Source organism: Crotalus tigris, unplaced genomic scaffold, assembly GCF_016545835.1.
Source record: "Crotalus tigris isolate CLP2741 ecotype Arizona unplaced genomic scaffold, ASM1654583v1 scf7180000019583.1695794, whole genome shotgun sequence".
Lineage (NCBI taxonomy): Eukaryota > Metazoa > Chordata > Lepidosauria > Squamata > Viperidae > Crotalus > Crotalus tigris.
The window spans coordinates 832,533-851,241 of record NW_024097605.1 but is presented as its reverse complement, the minus strand read 5'-3'; the positions used below and the strand labels follow the sequence as shown (position 1 = coordinate 851,241).

General features: G+C 37.2%; 1 protein-coding gene across 5 annotated transcripts in view; it reads left to right on the top strand.

Moving 5' to 3' along the window:
* The window catches only part of TAFA2 (TAFA chemokine like family member 2), a 311,576-nt gene that overhangs the window by 173,216 nt on the left and 119,651 nt on the right, over positions 1-18,709 (top strand). For 2 of the 5 annotated variants that reach the window (XM_039363731.1, XM_039363730.1), the window contains one exon: positions 8,419-8,578. The exons of 2 other annotated variants lie outside the window; for them this stretch is intronic. The gene's annotated coding sequence lies outside the window, so the exon portion shown is untranslated. Of the gene's footprint in view, positions 1-6,346; positions 6,414-8,418; positions 8,579-18,709 lie in introns of all 5 variants that reach the window. One more of the 5 variants, XM_039363734.1, reaches the window with a different exon arrangement.

The window sequence follows — 18,709 nt, the reverse complement described above, 5'->3', positions numbered from 1 at the left end:
CATACCTAGGGCTGTCACTATGGCAACAGATGAGTTTATTGAAAGGCAATAAACCTTGCTTTTGTCTGAACTTTAGAGGCAGTCATTAAACAGTTCTTTGTTTCAGGCTGCGTGATTCACTGGCAAGGAGGGGAGGGGGAAAAGCCCAAGCTCCTTTTGGTGTTAAAATTCAAACTTTTCATGCAAGGAACAAAAGTGTAGATTTTTGTTTTTCTTTCTCCTTGCTATAAACATTAATTTGAGAACAGGTCCAAAGTAATTTTGAATCAGATATAAGGCACTTTTCACTTTGAAGGTTAGCTAGGAAGCGAATTAGCATAACAAAACTTCTGAATCACTCCTTGAAAGCTGTCTTTTACACAGACACGCTGGCTTTGCTTTGCAGGCTTTTAAAGGCATCAAGAGAATCTTTACTTCCTTGAAGGTTTATGTAGAGAAAGGGCTAACCAATTTGATTCTCTTTCTTCAAACTGTTGCAGCTTTGAGGGGAGAATTAATCTTTGCCAATTTACTATTTGCTTTCAAAGGATGGCACAAATTATGAGTATATCTTCTTACTATTCTGACACAAACTTAAAGTGATCTCTTTTAAATCCTGTCAGATAGTTAACTCAAAAGAAACGATCTTATAATAAACAAAATATATTTTAATGAGAAAGATTACTTGCGTTCACGTTGAGATTGGTGCTGTTGGAAATACATGTTTGTTCATCTTTTAGATCCTTCTTTTAGGTAAGAAGATATTGCTCTTTATACCATCTTTATGCTTATAGGGAGACCTTCCATGGCCCATGCTTCTTACAGACAAAGAGATTCCCAAGTGGCTTGTGTCCAGGAAGTCTCCCAATGACCTTTGGAACTCCTCCCACTGACCCATCCACATACCTAGCATTTAACCCAATAACTGCCAGACACTCCAACGTAGAGCTGGGCCATAGAGCTATATGGGCCATAGAGCTATATGGGCCAGAACATTTACACAAGCTCAAAATTTGAAAGAAAATTTTTATAAAATGTTTTACAGATGGCATTTAGATCCTAAAAAATTATCTTGTATGTATCCTAACATACAGCCCAAATGTTGGAGATGTGGCAATAAAGATGCGACATATTTTCATATTTGGTGGAATTGTAAAAAGGTAAAGGCATTTTGGATTATGATTTGGTGGAACATTCAAAAGATTTTTAGAAGGAAGATAAAGTTTACTCCTCAACTATTTTTATTGGGTATCTTTGTGGATTTAAATGATAAAGAAACTATTATGATGTTGAATTTATTAACTGCCGCAAGGTTATTAATAGGTTTATATTGGAAGAAAGATTCTTTGCCTACTTTAGAAGAATGGGTATTTAAAGTATCTAGTTTTACAGAGATGGCAAAAATTTCTGCCTATTTAAAGGATCATACACAAGAAAGATATATCACTGTATGGAGAAGATGGATAGATTATATTCAGAAAAAGTATGGAACTAAAAAAGTTTCACTTATTTTATGAATGAATATTATAGTAAATATTACAGAGAATTGTCTTATAGGCTATTGGAGTTAAAGGTTAAGTATGATTTTTTTTTCATTTTTTTATTATTATTATTATTTTCTTTTTTTTCTTTTTCTTTTCTTATTATTATAAATCCTTTTAATTATTAACCCTGTATTCTGCTCTGGGAAGTAAAGGGAGGGGGGTTGGGGGTGGGAGGGAGGAAATATGGGGGGGTAAGTGTAATATAGATAATGGTTGCTTATAGGGGTGCGGCCTGGGCACTCCCCTTATGCTGCGTTCATGGGTTTGATAGGGATGAGAGGTGGGCAAGTGTAGAGAGGAAGTAGGGTTGTGAGAGGAGAAGGGGAGGGGAAGAGAGTAGGATGGGAGATGAGAAAGAGGAGGGAAGTAGGGAATGTTTTAAGAGAGGGTGGACGCGGCCTGGGGGGAGTGCGCAGGTCGTAATAATGTTTATCTTAAAATTGTATTGTATACTTTTTTTATAATGTTTATATGGAAAAAATAAAAAACTTTCATTAAAAAAAATATGACTGAAGAGCAAAAAAAAGAATTGGAGGGAAGGATAAATATGCAGATTACGAAAAAAATAAGATATTTGGGAATCCAATTGACAGCAAGATGCATCACTCTGAAAGAAGACAATTATGATAAATTAATGGTGCAAATTGGGTCTGATTTGGGAAATTGGGGGAAACTACAGTTATCTTTAATGGGTAGGATAGCCACCATTAAAATGAATGTTCTTCCCAAAATGTTGTTTCTATTTCAGTGCATACCAATTTGACTTAAAAATGATTGTTTTTACAAATTTGGATAGACTTATTTCAAAATTCATATGGCAAGGGAAATGACCGAGAATCAGATTAAAACTATTACAAAATGCTAGAGAAAGAGGAGGATTTGGCCTACCAGACTGGACAAAGTATTATCAGGCCGCGGCATTGGTCTGGCTAAGCGAGTGGATGTATCTCAAAAATACTAAATTATTAGCACTAGAAGGTCATGACCTACAGACAAGGTAGCATGCTACTTTATGGGAAGAAAGACATTTAGTCCAGCAACACTTCCAGAAGCATTATATTAGAAGAGCATTATTGGATATCTGGGAAAAAATAAAAAGAAATAATTATAGGAAAATCCCCAACTGGATGTCTACATTAGAAATGTATACACATCCAAATTTGATAAAACGTGGGGGTGCTGTCACCTATAAAGATATTTTGAATGAGAAAGGAGAATTAAAAGTGAGAAATACCTTAAAGGAAGAAGAAATTGATCTGGAATGGTGGGTGTATCTTCAAATGCAATCCAAATTTAATGAAGACAAAAAGGAACGGGGCATAAAGCAAGACTCTTCAGAATTAGATAAAATCTTATTTAGCAGGGAAGGCAAGACTATAAATAAATTATATCGATATTTATTAGAGCAAGATATGATTGAGGAACAGGTGAAAGAAACAATGATAATTTGGTGTAAATATTTTGGCACAATATTGATTTGGATATTTGGCAAAGTTTATGGGAAAAAAAATCTAAAAATTACTCTAGCAACCTCCTATAAGGAAAACCTCTATAAGATGTTTTATAGGTGGCACCTCTCTCCCACAAGATTAGCACGAATGAACAAGGGGAAATCCTCGATGTGCTGGAAGTGTGAAGAGACCATTGGGAATTACTACCACATGTGGTGGCAATGCCCAAAGGCACAAAAATTTTGAAACTTATTTTTTTTTTTATTGAAAATTTTATGAACTTTTTACAATAAAATACCTCCCCCCCTCCCACCGCCCATGACCCTCCCCCCTCCTTCCCAAAGCTGAATACAGGGTTAAAAAAACAAAAAAAAAACCATACAAGTTAAGTGAACATCAATCAACTATACATACATCCAAAAAATTTAAAGTACTTTAACTCCAATACATAGAAACAACAAGTCCAACCATAACATAACAATAAAAAAAAGAAAAATACCCACTTTAAACTATAAATTATTCAAAAGCTAAATAATACTTTCTAATCCCATATTTATTCTGTACAAAATTTATCCATCTTTTCCACACCGAGATATATCTCTCTTGTGAATGGTCTTTCAGATAAGCTGAAATTTTTGCCATTTCTGATAAATAAGAAACTTTAAAAAACCATTCTTCTATAGTAGGCAAGGAATCTTTCTTCCGATATTGCCCAATCAATAACCTTGCCGCCGTGATAAAATTCAACATTAAAATAATCTCTTTGCCATCACAATCTTCATTAATACCTTACAAAAATAATTGTGGTGTAAATTTTATCCTTCTATTAAAAATCTTCTGAATGTTCCACCAAATCTTAATCCAAAAAGCCTTTATATTTCTACATGACCACCAGATATGGTAGTACGTTGCATCCAAACAACCACATCTCCAACATTTGGGCTGTACATTCGGATACATACGAGACATCTTTTGTGGATCAAGGTGCCACCTATAAAACATTTTATAAAATTTTTCTCGTAAATTTTGAGCTTGGGTGAACTTAACATTCCTCACCCAAATTATCTCCCATGTATCTAATAAAATCGGCTCTTCAAAATTTTGAGCCCATTTAACCATACAATCTTTAATTAATTCTGTTTCTGAATCCAATTCCACTAAAGCATTATAAACTCTTTTTATATGAGTTCGACTTTGATATTTAATTTGTTTCATCAAATTCACATCTTCCATAGTAAAACCCACTTTTTGATCTATACTCCATCTTTCTAATAATTGCCTATAATGGAACCAAGAATAAATAATATTTTCTTGCATTAATTCCTCCATAGATTTTAATTGCCAATTATTCCCTTCCCACTTAAGCAATTGTTTGTAAGAAATCCTATCCATTTTCACTCCTTTCCTTATCCCCTCTATTGCATGCCCAGGAATTCCCCACAACGGTATTCTAAAATTTAATCTATAATATTTCTTCCAGACATGCAATAAAGCAATTCTTAAAACATGGGACTTAAAAACCCTATCCACCTTTTTATTATAAATTAAATACGCATGCCATCCAAATAATAAATCCCATCCCTCCAAAAAAAGTATATTTGAATTTGTTAAGTTAACCCAATCACTAATCAACGTTAAAACCACCGCATCATAATACAATTTCAAATTTGGCACCTTGAGTCCTCCTCTCTCTCGAACATCTTGTATAATTTTAAGCTTAACTCTTGGTTTTTTCCCAGCCCAAATGAATCTATTAATACCCTTCTGCCATTCTTCTAAATTTACCTCTTTCTTTAAGATAGGTATCATTTGAAACAAAAAAAGAAATTTGGCAGAACATTCATTTTAACTGCAGCAATTCTCCCTAAAAAAGATAATTGCAATTTTTTCCAATCATTCAAATCCTTCTGCATTTTAAGCCATAACATTTCATAATTGTTTTTATACAGTTTTACATTAGAAGCAGTTATATAAACCCCCAAGTATTTAACCTTTTTTACAATTTCAAAACCTGTCAGATTAACTAAGATCTCCTTGTCCGAATTGGTCATATTTTTAAATAATATTTTAGTCTTATTATTATTGACTTTAAAACCAGAAACTTGCCCATACTGATTTATAATCTGTAACAACTCCAATACCGAATAGGTTGGTTGAGACAAAGTAACAACCAAATCATCAGCAAAAGCTCTTAATTTATAATCTTTCTTATTAATCATTATTCCCTTTATTTTAGATGATTCACGAATTTTAAAATTTTGGAACTTATTAAAGAAGTGGTTGGAAGAAATTTTGCAAATAGATATAGAAGCCAAACCGGAATTTTTCTTATTGGGAATTATAGAAAGAAAATATAAGAAAGACACAAATTATTTACTACTGCATATAGTAACAGCGGCAAGAATAGCCTTCGCTCAAAAATGGAAAGAGAAAGATACTCCAACCGAAGAGGAAATATTACTGAAAATTTTCAATTGCACTGAAATGGATAGATTTACATGGGAACTCAAGGACAAAAGTGAAACCAAGTACTATAAAATCTGGGAACAATTTTGTGATTGGATAGACAATAAGAGGGTAGCCAAGATAAATGTATAGTGCTAATATAAAATATAGATTATAGACAAATGTATATTTAAAAGATAAATAGAAATATAGAAATAAGGGAAAAAGTGTTAATAGTATATTATAAATAATGAGCAAAGTTCAAGAACTATATATCTATATGAGTACTAATACTATTGTAAAATGTTGGAAGATGTATGGAACCAGTGACGTCATATCTATGTCCAATGTGTTTTTAATTTTGTATTATTAATAAAAATTTATATATATATATAAAAACAAAGTTACAATGGTACTGAAAAAAACATTTATCACACTTATGACCATTGCAGCAACCCTATGGTCGCATGATTAAAATTTGGATGATTGGCAGTTGGCATGTGTTTATGATGGTTATACTGTCCCAGCATTGTGTGATCCCCTTTTGTGAACTTCTGGCAAGCAAAGTAATGGGGAAGCCAGATTCACTTAACAACTGTTATTAACTGAACAACTGCAATGATTCACTTAACCACAATGGCAAGAAAGGTCATAAAAAGGGGTAAAACTCACTGAACAACTGGCAATGGAAATTTCGGGCTCAATTATGTTCATAAGTCGAGGGCTACCTGTAATTTGTTTTAAAGAAATGAATTTTCTCCTGAGACAGTTTTGAGAGATCCAAAGTAAAATGCTTTAAAATATGTATGTAATAGGCTACTTTTCTCAGGTATGGTGTTGCAGTTACATCTATAGTCTGTGTGGTTGGCCAAAAACTGGAATATGCCTTTGAATATTATAAATATTTTTGTTTGGTTCTAATTTTAGGAAGAATAAAAAGATACAGAGAATAGCATTTGGATGGGAACATCTTGAAACCTCACTGATCTGAGTGGTAGGAGTTAAATTTTGTTCAGCTATTGTAGAAAAAAAAAATCATGCCATGTATTCAATAAACTAGTATGTTTTTCAGAAATGAAATTAATCCTGGGCTTTATTAGGATATTTGAGCTGGAGGTTGATAGATAAATTATATTAAATAATTATTTTTCTATTTTATGCAAAAAATCCATAAGTCATTTCCAGTCAGTAATCTTCGTTTTTAAATAAAGAAGTCAATTTAGCTATCTCAGCAAGCTCCATCATCTTTACCTACTATACTTCCATAGTGAATAGTGCTGAATATTTTCATTTTTGTGCATACAATAATTTTGCTGCGGTTATCATTTACAAAAAAAGTTCCTTTACTTTTTTTCCAACTTTTGTCTATCAATTCCAAAAGAAAATTTTTCAATTGTATATTAATCTTTAAAATCCTCTGAATCATTGTGTGTATTTGAATCCAAAATGTTACAACTTTTTATATATCTACCAAATATGATAAAATATCCTTCTTGTCATTCTAGGCAATTTGTATGGTGACATATACCAATGATACAGCATTTTATTAAATTTTTGTTTAAGATTATAACATAGTGTAAAATGTAATCCTTTCAACCATATATTTTACCATTGTTCCATCTGTATATTATGACCAAAACTTTTATCCTACTTTATCATACGTTCTTTCACTTGTTCTCTTTCTCTTTCAAATTTAATAAAAGTGTATACATTTCAACAATTACATGTTCATCATTTGTCTAAGTAGTCCTTGAGTTATGACTATAACTGAGCCTTGCAATTACATTCATAAGCTATGAAGGTCATAAAGCAGATCATCACACAACTGTACCTGACTTTATGAACTTTTTTGCAATGGTTATTAAGTGAATGTGACACTTATTAAGTGACCTATTTTTCACTATAGTACAGTTTTCCCTGCAAACTCAAAGAGAATCCCAGTTTCTGGCAAAATTGTAAATCATGGTTATGTATTGTGGGATCCTATAGATTGCTGTAAATATGGGCCGGTATCCTTCTAAAATGCATTCACATGACTGTGAGGGGGAATTACATTGAAACTTTGAAACCAGGTCATAAATAGTTTTTGGGAGCCTATTGTAACTTTGAAAATTCATTTCTCAGAGATTAAGCAAATCAATCCTGTAGCTTTTTGTTTGTAGTTGCAAAAATCAATGGAAATTCACTCTAAATTTTTGTTTAAGATTATATTATAATATGGTATAAAATTTAATCCTTTCAATCACATATTTTACCATTGTTCCATCTGTATATTATGACCATCTTTCTTGTGAACAGGATCCCCTGCACTCTACATTCATAGACAGTACCCATCCTCCAATTCTAGTAAATAGGAAGCAGGATATGAAGTGGAAGTGGTGTTAGAGTCTAGATACAGAGAGAAATGGGTTGAGTACTTGGTACACTGGAAAGGCTATCCAGAGTCAGAAAGATCATGGGAAATAACAACAGATATTCATGTGCCACAGTTGATACATCACTTTCATGACAAATATTCCAACAAATCTCATCTTTGGCAACTACTGGCCTTGCAAGAGTTTGGCAATGATCAAGCTGAGCTCCTCCTGCTCTTTTATGGGATGGAGGGAGCCCCAAGAATAGCAAGAGACCAAAAAGGGGGAAGGAATAAGCTCTTTTTACATCAGACATATAGAGGTGAAGACCAACATATCCCTGAGACAAACGGAGATGTCCTCTCAACTGTCTGATCTGTCTAGGGCTTGATGGCTATCCATGGACCCAATAAGGGCAAATAAATAATGCTCTTTCACAAGCCTTCCTGCCATAAGGTAGGCTTTATTAGCCACTTTAAATCATATTTGATCATGTAAGATAAGATAACCTTTATTGTCATTTTTTTTTACTGTAGGCACAACGGCACACATCAAAAATGAAATTTTGTTGCCCGCTCTCAAAGTGAAACATATACATGACGCACACCTAAACATACATCTCTTCTCCCATTTAATTTCCCTCAGCTGCTTTGTAAACCAAAGAGAGCTTCAGGATCCACAAGATCAGCACCTCCAACAATCTTAGACGGCATCCTTCTACCCATGTACACATCCATTCTAATGGAGTACTACAGTACCTACTTGTTCTTACCAGACTACTAGGGTATCCATTCTCCACCACCAGGTAAAGCAAGGTACTTCCCCATTCTGAAGTAAAACTTCCCACCCTGAAGTAAAACAAAAACATAGAAGCACATAACATTACATGGAATTTAATGAGTGCTACAGAATAAGCAGTACATACAATAGGTGTTCTGGCTTACTTTTATGTTATATTTTAAGTATATACTATTGAATAGGGATTCCAATGATCTAATTTTGATCTTAAAATTACCATTATAAACATTTGGGAGCTGCATACCTGTGTTGATCTGTGTAAATCACACAGAGATCAATTTGTAAATTACAGCTATATTTGCTCTAAAACTTTCTTCTCTGATATTTTAAATTTTATTCTAGGTATTGAGGGAAACTTTGAACATCTAACTTTGAACATCTAATCATATTTGCTATATTTGTACTACAATCAACATTTGGGAAATGTCACCTTTCAGTTTGGTTAAAAGATGCCTGATCACCAGCTTTTGATCAACATATTGTATTCCAGAGATGTGAAGACATTGGGCTTTTGTTAACTTCACTGTTGTTAGCTAGCTCTTTCAATTATTACTGCTTCACTGTGCCAAACTATTGTTGTCTTATACAGTTTTTAAATGGACAAAAAGCTGATTCTTCTGCTTATCATTTTAAGTAGCAACATAGCCACTAATTGATAAAAGCAGATATTATATCCTTTTCTTTAATACCATAATTGCTGCTTTTATATCAGAATTCCATACTTTGAAGGAGATGGTTTGTGAAATGGCTTATGCTCTCCAGACTCAGTGTCAGAACCCATTACCTATCCCCTCTGACCTAAAAACAAATCTCACCTTCCCCTGGGTTGTGCCATACTCCCAAGGGGGAGGGAGGATGTGCCTATGGGATTATTGCTTTCCCTTCCTCTATTTGCTACAATATAACCTTTTACTTTGTTTATTGCTTCTGTGTCCTCTGCCTGCTAAAATGTAACAATTTGCTTCCTGCACTGTATCTCTCTCTGAACTTTCTTCTCCCTAACCTGTTAGTTAGGAAAAGGGAGGAGAAAGAAATACAACCTCCGGAGCCTGGCTTATTTCCACGTTCTCAAAAGGAGGTGCGAAGAACAGTGCACTACCACCAGAGCCGGATTGATGTTATCTCCCCTTTCCCATGATGGACTGAACACCTGGGGATTGGCCTGTTTGAACTGTCCAGATGAACTGTGGGGTTGGGTTTACCTGGGGACACTTTAAAGTATCGATCTGCAAAGGAATCCCTCAGATCCTATCTATTATGCCTGCTATCAACTACTTTTAATAAAAGTTCCTATTGGAGGAAACCATCTCCAAGAGTTCTGCTTTCTTAAAATATGGGATTGAAGTGGTTCCTTACATTAGACTGGATTTGCAGTAATAGTCAACCTGGAAAGCAGACCCTTACCAGGGGACTTTGCAAAAACTACAATGTCGGACGACGAGGCAGGGAAAGAAGAACCCACCGTGAAAGGGAAGTCCTCCCTCCGGCAGGGATCCTACCACTTGTCAGGATCTGAGACATACTCCTCAGAAGAAGAAGTGGTGGAAATGCATGACCACAAACCTTGATGGTCGATGGGTATTGGCAAGAAGAGTGGGAAAAAGTATTGAGGAAAGTGACCCTGAGATGGGGCAGCCACCAACCCGGATGGAAGCAAGAGATGGAGAAATCCCTGCAACTTAGTAAAGAGGAAGGAGGTCACACACAGCACTCAAACTGGATCCTAGAGAAAGCTATTGACCTGATGAAAAGAACCTGCGGCTCTCTCATGGAGGAGAACCCTGAATCCTGGGCCCCCTCAAAACCTTGGGCTACAACTGGAGAGACACTGAGGGGGAATTGGAAACTGTAGCCCCAGGGACATCCGGGGAGACAGCAGCTACTGTTTTGGCAGCCCCCACTCCCCACTGCCCTGCAGATGGTGATCAGGATGGGAGACAACACCGTTGGCGGTGAAAGCATCAATCCATCCAAAGATTCAAGGGGGAGTCGCAACGCCAAGTCCTTAGCTGCATGGAAGAATATGGGTGAGACATCCCCAGTGACAAAGCTGGTATCCATATTGTGCAATCCACTTTGGATGGGGCAGCCGCAGACTGGATGGTGAACCTGCATTATTCCAGTGCTCCAGAGCTCTATGACTTCAATCACTTTATGTCCTTCCTGAGAAGGCAATTCGAGGAACCCCTGGCTGATCAAAAAGCCTGTGAGAGAATCAAAACAGTGAGGCAGGGCAGACACCCAGTAGCTGAGTATATACAAGAATTCTGGGCCATCGCCAACAAGCTAAACTGTCCAGAAGACATCCTTCTTAGCCATTTCAAAGATGGCCTAAACTACAACCTGTATGATGCCTGCCTGCCTCGTGGGGACCCACGCCAACTCGATGAATGGTACGTCCTTGTGAAGGAAGCAGAGATTGACCTACTGAAGAGGCACAGCCGAGGAAAACCATGGGGCTGCTCGCTTCCTAAGCCGACGCGTGAGCCAGTGAAACCACTGGCTACAGCCAAGATGTCAATGGGCTGTTTCAAATGCGGAGAGAGGGGCATCATGCCATAGAATGCTGCTCGAAAGCCCCTCAGCACAACCCAGACTGATCACTGGCTAGGAAATCACAGAAGTCCCCAGCCAAGCCACAAGAACCCACGAGGGCGACCGAGGCTTTGGAGTACCCACCCCACCAAGCATGGGGAGGGAACTCCGGCCTACATTGCAGGGGTGGTGGACACCTCGGATAACAGCTTGGAGGGTGAACTCCTGGTAAGTGGGTTGCACCCATTGCACCAATCCTCAAGACAATGACTATATTAGCCCCCTCCATGCCCAAAGCTATCAAAGTGAAAGCCTTAATAGACTCTGGCTGCACCTGCTGCCTCATTAACTCGACACTAGTGGAGAACTTAGGGATCCCGGTGAGGAGGCTGAAACAACCAATCTCATTTGGCCAGTTAGATGGGTCCATAGCGGGGGGGGGGGTGCCAGCTACCCTGGCCACTTTATCAGTCCACCTATTCCTGGGGAACCATGAGGAAGACATAACGTTTGTAGTGACCCCAGGCATGGAATGCCCAGTGATCCTAGGGCTGGAGTGGCTAAAGAAATGGAACCCTTGGGTAAATTGGAGGACAGCAGAACTCAATTTCCCGAAGGGGGATCATGTGAACTTAACCCCCCCCCAAGGAGCCCTACCAAACTTAGGAGCAGAGAAAGCATTAGTGGGAGAGGAAAAGAGGCTACCCAAAATACCAGAGGAATACCGAGACTTTGCTGAAGTTTTTAGTGAGGAGGGGGCGGATGAGCTTCCCCCTCATCGACCAACGGATTGTGCCATAGAATTCAAGCCTGGGACAAAACTCCCAAAGCCCAGACTATACTCTATGAGCCCTAAAGAGAAGGAGGAAATGGAAAGATTCATAAATAAAAACCTAGAAAGTGGGTTCATCGAACCTGCCAAGCCTAAGGTAGCCGCCCTGATCTTGGGTTACCGCATATCCCCACAGGGCATCGAAATGGACCCCGAGAAGGTCAGGGCAGTACTAGAATGGGCACCACAATCCACAAGGAAGCAGTTGCAAAGTTTTCTGGGTTTTGCAAACTTTTACTGCCAGTTCATCCCTTCGCTCGCCCAAATAGTCCTGCCCCTCACGAACTTACTAAAAACGAATGGAGAATCCTCAGTGAAACCCAGCCAGCCACTAAAATGGACAATGGAATTCCAAGCATTCGAGAGGTTAAAGAGACTCTTTTTTGCCAAACCCGTACTAAGGCATCCAGACATGGATAAACCTTTCGTAATACAGGCAGACGCAAGCAATGTGGCAGTGGGGGCTGTACTATTATAAGAAAACGACGAAGGGGTATTGCAACCGTGCACGTACACATCCAGGAAACTCACCAAAATGGAACAGCACTGGGCCATGTGGGAAAAGGAGGCATACGCTGTGAGATGGTCGTTACGTGGCACCATTTCCTTGAAGGGAATAAAATCCCTTTTCAGGTCTGGATGACCACAAAAACTTGGAAGCCTTAAAAACACCCAGGAAGCTCACTCCCAAGCCAGCCCGCTGGTCCCAGCATTTTCACCAATTCTGTTTTAGACACGTGTGCACAATCAAGGATGGACTGCCATGGGTGGGGGAAAACATATATATACCAACCACCCAGAGGGTCACTTTCATGCAGCTATGCCATGATACAAAATCAGCAGGGCATTTTGGATTTGTAAAAACATTACATTTGATTAAAAGGCAATTTTGGGGGCCATCCATGAAAAAGGACATAGAAAGTTACGTGGCCAGCTGCCCAACGTGTGCAACTGCTAAGACAGTGGTGGTGAACCTATGGCACGGGTGCCAGAGGTGGCACTCAAAGCCCTCTCTGTGGGCAGTTGTGCCATCACCCCAGTCCTAGACCTTTAGCTGGGTTTTATAAAACCTTTTTGCTTTAGGCCTCCACTGCCGTGTGCAGAAAATAAAAAGGTTCAATCAATCAGTCAATTTCAACTTCTTGCGGAAAAAAAAAGATCTTGCAATGTTGGAATTGATTGATTTAACTTTTTAGTCCCACCCAACGTGCTGTTACACTGCAGCCACGCCCATCCAATGGGCCACACCCAGCCAATGGCCACACCCACCCGGCACCCGACACTGCATAAATGGGTTTTGGGTTGCAGTTTGGACACTCTGTCTCTAAAAGGTTCGCCATCACTGTGCTAAGAGGTTGCAAGGGAAATCGCCCAGACTGTTACAACCAATGGCAAATCCCTCAGTCCCCTGGAAAGAAATAGCCATGGATTTTATCGTGGAATTACCAGAAAGCAATGGAAACACTGCCATCTGGGTGGTTACAGACCTGTTTTCCAAACAACTGCACTTTATCCCTTGGCAAAAGATTCCCACCACAAAAACCTTAGCGAAACTATTTGTGCAGCACATCTACAGACTGCATGGAGTACTCCAACACATCATATCTGATAGGGGAGTGCAATTTACATTAGAACTTTGGAAGGAATTTTTATCCCTCTTAGGAACCCCTCAGGGACTATCATCTAGTCATCATCCTCAATGCAATGGACAGATGGAACGTTCGAACTCAGTACTTGAGCAATACTTAAGGTACTTTATTAATTTCCAGCAAACGAATTGGATGGACCTACTCCCTTTTGCAGAAGTTGCTTGCTCTAATGCAGTCCACCGGTCAAAGTTTTAACCCTATGCCAGAACTGACCCCAAATGAACCGGCAATCCCATCGCTGGAAGAATGGATATCATAATTACAAAACACTTGGCCAATAGTTAGAAAAGCCTTAGACCAGTGGTTCTCAACCTTTTTAATGCCGCGACCCCCAACCGGTCGTAAGTCGAGGACTACTCAACCGGTCGTAAGTCGAGGACTACTCAACTGGTGCAGCACCATTTGCAGAATGGGACTTTTGGCGGGCTCAGCAGGGCAGAGACAGCCTGGACAATTCCTATTGGCTTTTGAAAGCCAATAGAATTAGACTCTATTCAAGAGAGTCTATTCTATTGGCTTTCAAAAGCCAATAGAATAAAAGGGAGTAGCACAGCTAAGGAAAAGGGGGGAAAAATGGCAGACTGTGTTGTTTGGTGACCCCCGTGAAATGGTCATTCGACCCCAAATGGGGTCCCGACCCACAGGTTGAGAACCACTGCCTTAGACGAAGCTAGGCAAGCATACAAAGCACAAGAGGATAAAAAAAGAGTTGAACCTATACCATTCACTGTAGGAGAAATGGTATATTTGTCTACAAAATACCTAAAATCCCTACAGCCCTGTAAAAAACTGGGTCCAAAATATATAGGACCTTTTCCAATTAAAAGAATTATAAACCCAGTAACAGTATAATTAGAACTACCCAAAAACCTCAGGCAAATACACCCAATTTTTCACTGCAGCTTGCTGAAAGAAGAACAACAGTCGCATGTACAACCAAAAATCCCCCCCCCTCCAATCATGGTTGAAGGAGAACAACACTTTGAGATAAAAGAAATCCTAGATTCTAGGAAGTATCACAGGGCAAGAGTCTCCAAGAATTCTGCTTTCTTAAAATGTGGGATTGAAGTGGGTCCTTACACTCAGGTTGATGCAAGATCATTCAAATATGAAACATTAGAATGTTACATAATTCCTTATATATTTAGTGTAGCTTATCTTTTTTTAATTAATAAAATAGCCAAGATTCATCCTGTGAAAAAGTTACTATAGCTGAATTAAAGTTGTAATTTATATCATAACTCATTTATATCTTATATGCATTTTATATTTTAAGGAAAGACATTGGTAGCAAGTTTACATTATGAAGTAGTGTTTGCTTCCTGAAATATTATTTCACTTTTATTTTCCAGTTACTGTAATTTTGAGAATAAAATAGCATACATTCTTTGAAGCACAAAATATTTTCAATTGCTTTTGCAATTACATTAATTAAAGATGAAAAACATGCAACCCATAGTTCATGTATTGTTGTCTTATATATCTGTGGTGTGTTCTTTAGCACTATTTTTTATTCTTTTCATAAAATAATTCAAATGCTGTAAAGCAAAGCTTTATTGCTATTTCCCAAACACCTGGGTTCTTCACTATTCTTCAAGTTATTTTAGAAAGTAAAAAAAAGTGAGCATCTTCAGGTTACTGCTTTGTTTGGAAATATGTCTGCCCAATCAGAAATCCTTCCCCATACTACCACATTCAAAAGTAAACTTAGAGAACGGAAGTTGGTGATTATGATCAGTTTGGCATATGAAAAAATGTTGATTTGGGATTACTGTAGCCACCATTGTATATATAATATGAAGAGAAACAGCATCAACTTCCAGTTTGCAAGAGAATTTTCAAGTTGGTATCAAAATTTCAACTGTAACCAATTTTCTAGCCACCAAGGACATTATTTATTTATTAGATTTATATCCACTGTGATTAAAAGACTGAATCATTTTTAGAGTTTCAGCATATGTTTATTTAAATTCTGTTTTTAGAATATTGGGCCATTTTTTGTTTTAATCTATTATCTGTATAGTAATTGCTGTGAGATGGGCAATCATACAGCATATAAACAACAAACAATATTACACAAATATACATTTGTGATTTAAAAATGACAAGAACATCTTTAAATATATACAGTATCATTTCATCTTCCAGAAATGTGGTTTCAATTGAATTGTATAACACACATGTACTGTATACATTACAAGTAAAAAGCTGTGCCTGTAAGGTTTAGCCCCCACATTTCACAAAAGTGGGGGAGCCAATAGCAATTTTATTGAGATATACAAATCAGGTGGGCCTAACCAGGTTGTATAAGCTGGCCCTACAAGAACTTTGGTGCTGTCAGAACCCATTTCTACCTATCTCTTCTGATCTAAAAACAAATCTCACTTTTCCCTGGGTTCTGCCATATTCACAAGGGGGAGGGGGATATGCCTGCGGGGTTATTGCTTTCACTTCCTCTATTCGCTACAATGTAATCTTTTCTGTTTATTGCTTCTGTGTCCGCTGCCTGCTACAATGTAACAATTTGCTTCCAACACTGCATCTCTCTCTGAACTTTCTTCTCCCTAACCTGTCAGCTAGGAAAAGGGGGGGAGAAAGAAATACAACCTCCGGAGCCTGGCTTATTTCTCCGGTCTCAAAAGGAGGTACAAAGAGCTGCTTGAACATTGTGCTACAACTGGAGCCAGACCGATGTTATCTCCCCTTTCCCACGATGGACTTAACACCTGGAGATTGGCCGGATGAACTGTGGGGTGGGGTTTGCTTGGGGACACTTTAAAGTATCGATCTGTAAAGGAATCCCTCAGATCCTGTGTATTATGTCTGCTATCAAGTACTTTTAATAAAAGTTCCTGTTGGAGAAAACTGTCCCCAAGAGTTCTGCTTTCTTAAGATGTGAGATTGAAGTGGGTCCTTACAGGTGCTATGTCTTATAGATTTGTATAGTTTTGGAGCTTAGAATTAACACTTTATTTTGTACTTGGAAGTATAGGGAGTCAGAGCAGGGCCATAAAATCTGGTGTGATAGGTTCATGCTGTTGTGTGCTACCCAAGACCTGGGACACTGTATTTTGAACCAGTTGTAGATTCTTTGTGATTTTTGGAAGTTGTCTCATGTGGAGCATGTTGCAGGAGCCCAAATAAATTTAGTGAGAGTTGGATTCCATAAATTTATTTTCTCTTTAGAATTTCTGACCATTTTGTTTCACATGGACACCATTCTGATGGTTGGATAATATATGTTTCCTGAATATGTTCTAATTAATCATGAATTGGTGTGGAAAACAATCTAATATAATTAAAGGAATCCATATATAGAAAGTCAGTTATTAGTTCAGCTCTACTCTTCCACTTCATATTCCATTATATTGTTTGGTTTAAATTTTAGAATAGTGTTAGCTTTCTACTTAGAATTTCAGAACCTTGTTGGTTCTATCATGATTGGATATTCACAGAATGAAGACCATGATAGATGGAGTCAGTCACAATAGCTTTACCATGGCATTTTTCCTCTGTGTGTGTTTGTTTGTTTTTCTGGGTAGGTGAAAACTTTTCCAAACTTTTCCAAACAAACCACTTTGCTTGTATGGAAATTGATATATCGATACCAGTTTGAACCTCACCATGATTTTTGTGAACATCAATGGATTTATAAATAAAAATGAGTTATAGTTTTGCTTTGTTAAGCAGCACATTTTCTTTTAATTATTTTTACTTTTTTTTTTTTAAAAAAAGTCTTTCAATATGGCAGAAGATGGAATATTTGTATCAGTGAAAATGCCTGCAATGATGCTAGTTCCTGTGGTGTGATGTTGCTTCCCTTCTCCATTTCATTAGGACCATTATGTAGAAGTCAAGTTATACTATAAACAGTACACTTGTGGATTGTTTTTCATTAACTTCCTCATCAGCTATCTTTTGTCTGTTCAGTTAAGGAATATTTAATTTTCACCAAAACTCAACAACTTTTTTTTATGCTTCTATATGTTTGAGGTAACTAAAATGGAAAAAAGGGACACATTTGAACATTAGTACCTCACATCTTAATTTTTTTATTGATATGAAAGCTTATATATTTAATTTTTGAAGTTTAATTAATTTGTGGAAGAAGTAACAATTATACTCTGATGGGTATTAATGTTTAAAAATATTTTAAGGTGTATAGACCTAAGGCTATCAGAAAAGTAAATAAAATTAAGAAAAAAATTCTAATTAAAATTCAATTATTGCTTTTATTTATGGATTTCTTGAATGCCTCAGATGAATGTAGGTTTTAAATTATTTCAAATAGTATTTTTTCTATAATAAGAAAATAACTAATATTTCACTTGTAGTTTAATTTTTACTGTCCAAATCTAATAAGATTACATAAATTAGTAATTTATCAATAATTATTGCCAATCTAACATTGAAATGATGCAAAATGCACCCGTTGTAATTTGCAAACCATGATTTATGACTTAGTTGACAATAAAATTAGGTTATTTACCAAACTATTGATTAAGAAAAATGACTTAGAGATCACAAAACAGCTCTCCTGGGAATATAAGTAGTTTGATTGATTCATAGCAGAAGTAGTTCTACAGATAGACCTCAAGCTGTTAAAAGCTTAAATATTAAAACCAACACCTACAATTGTGCCTGGAAGGCAAGTGGTAGTTAGTGTATGTTTTTCAGTAGCAGGCATTATATATTCCCTGTACCTTACACTGTTCTGCAGCCTAGTGGTCATTTTTTTTAGCACTTGCAGTTTTCACACTGCCCAAGGTGTACATCTGGACAGCTTGGTCCATCTTCCTCAAGAGGATTATAGTTGTTGCAGTAAACATGCTCTTCATCATAGTGTCAAGCAAATTCAATGGAAATTGTTAAAGAGCCCTCCCAAATAGGAGTATTTATTTCTGGGTAAATACAATACAATTTCATATAGAGAAGCTTCACTTTAATTTCAGAGCCCAGATTTTTTCCCTTATCAACAGCACCTCTATATTATCTGGTTTTACTTTTAGCTTGTTCCTTTCAACTGTCCATTACTGAGATTAACAATATCCAAGGGTACTGATTGGTTCCTTAGAATTAGAAGGAGCTTAAAATACATTGGTCATCAAAATAGTTATCGCCT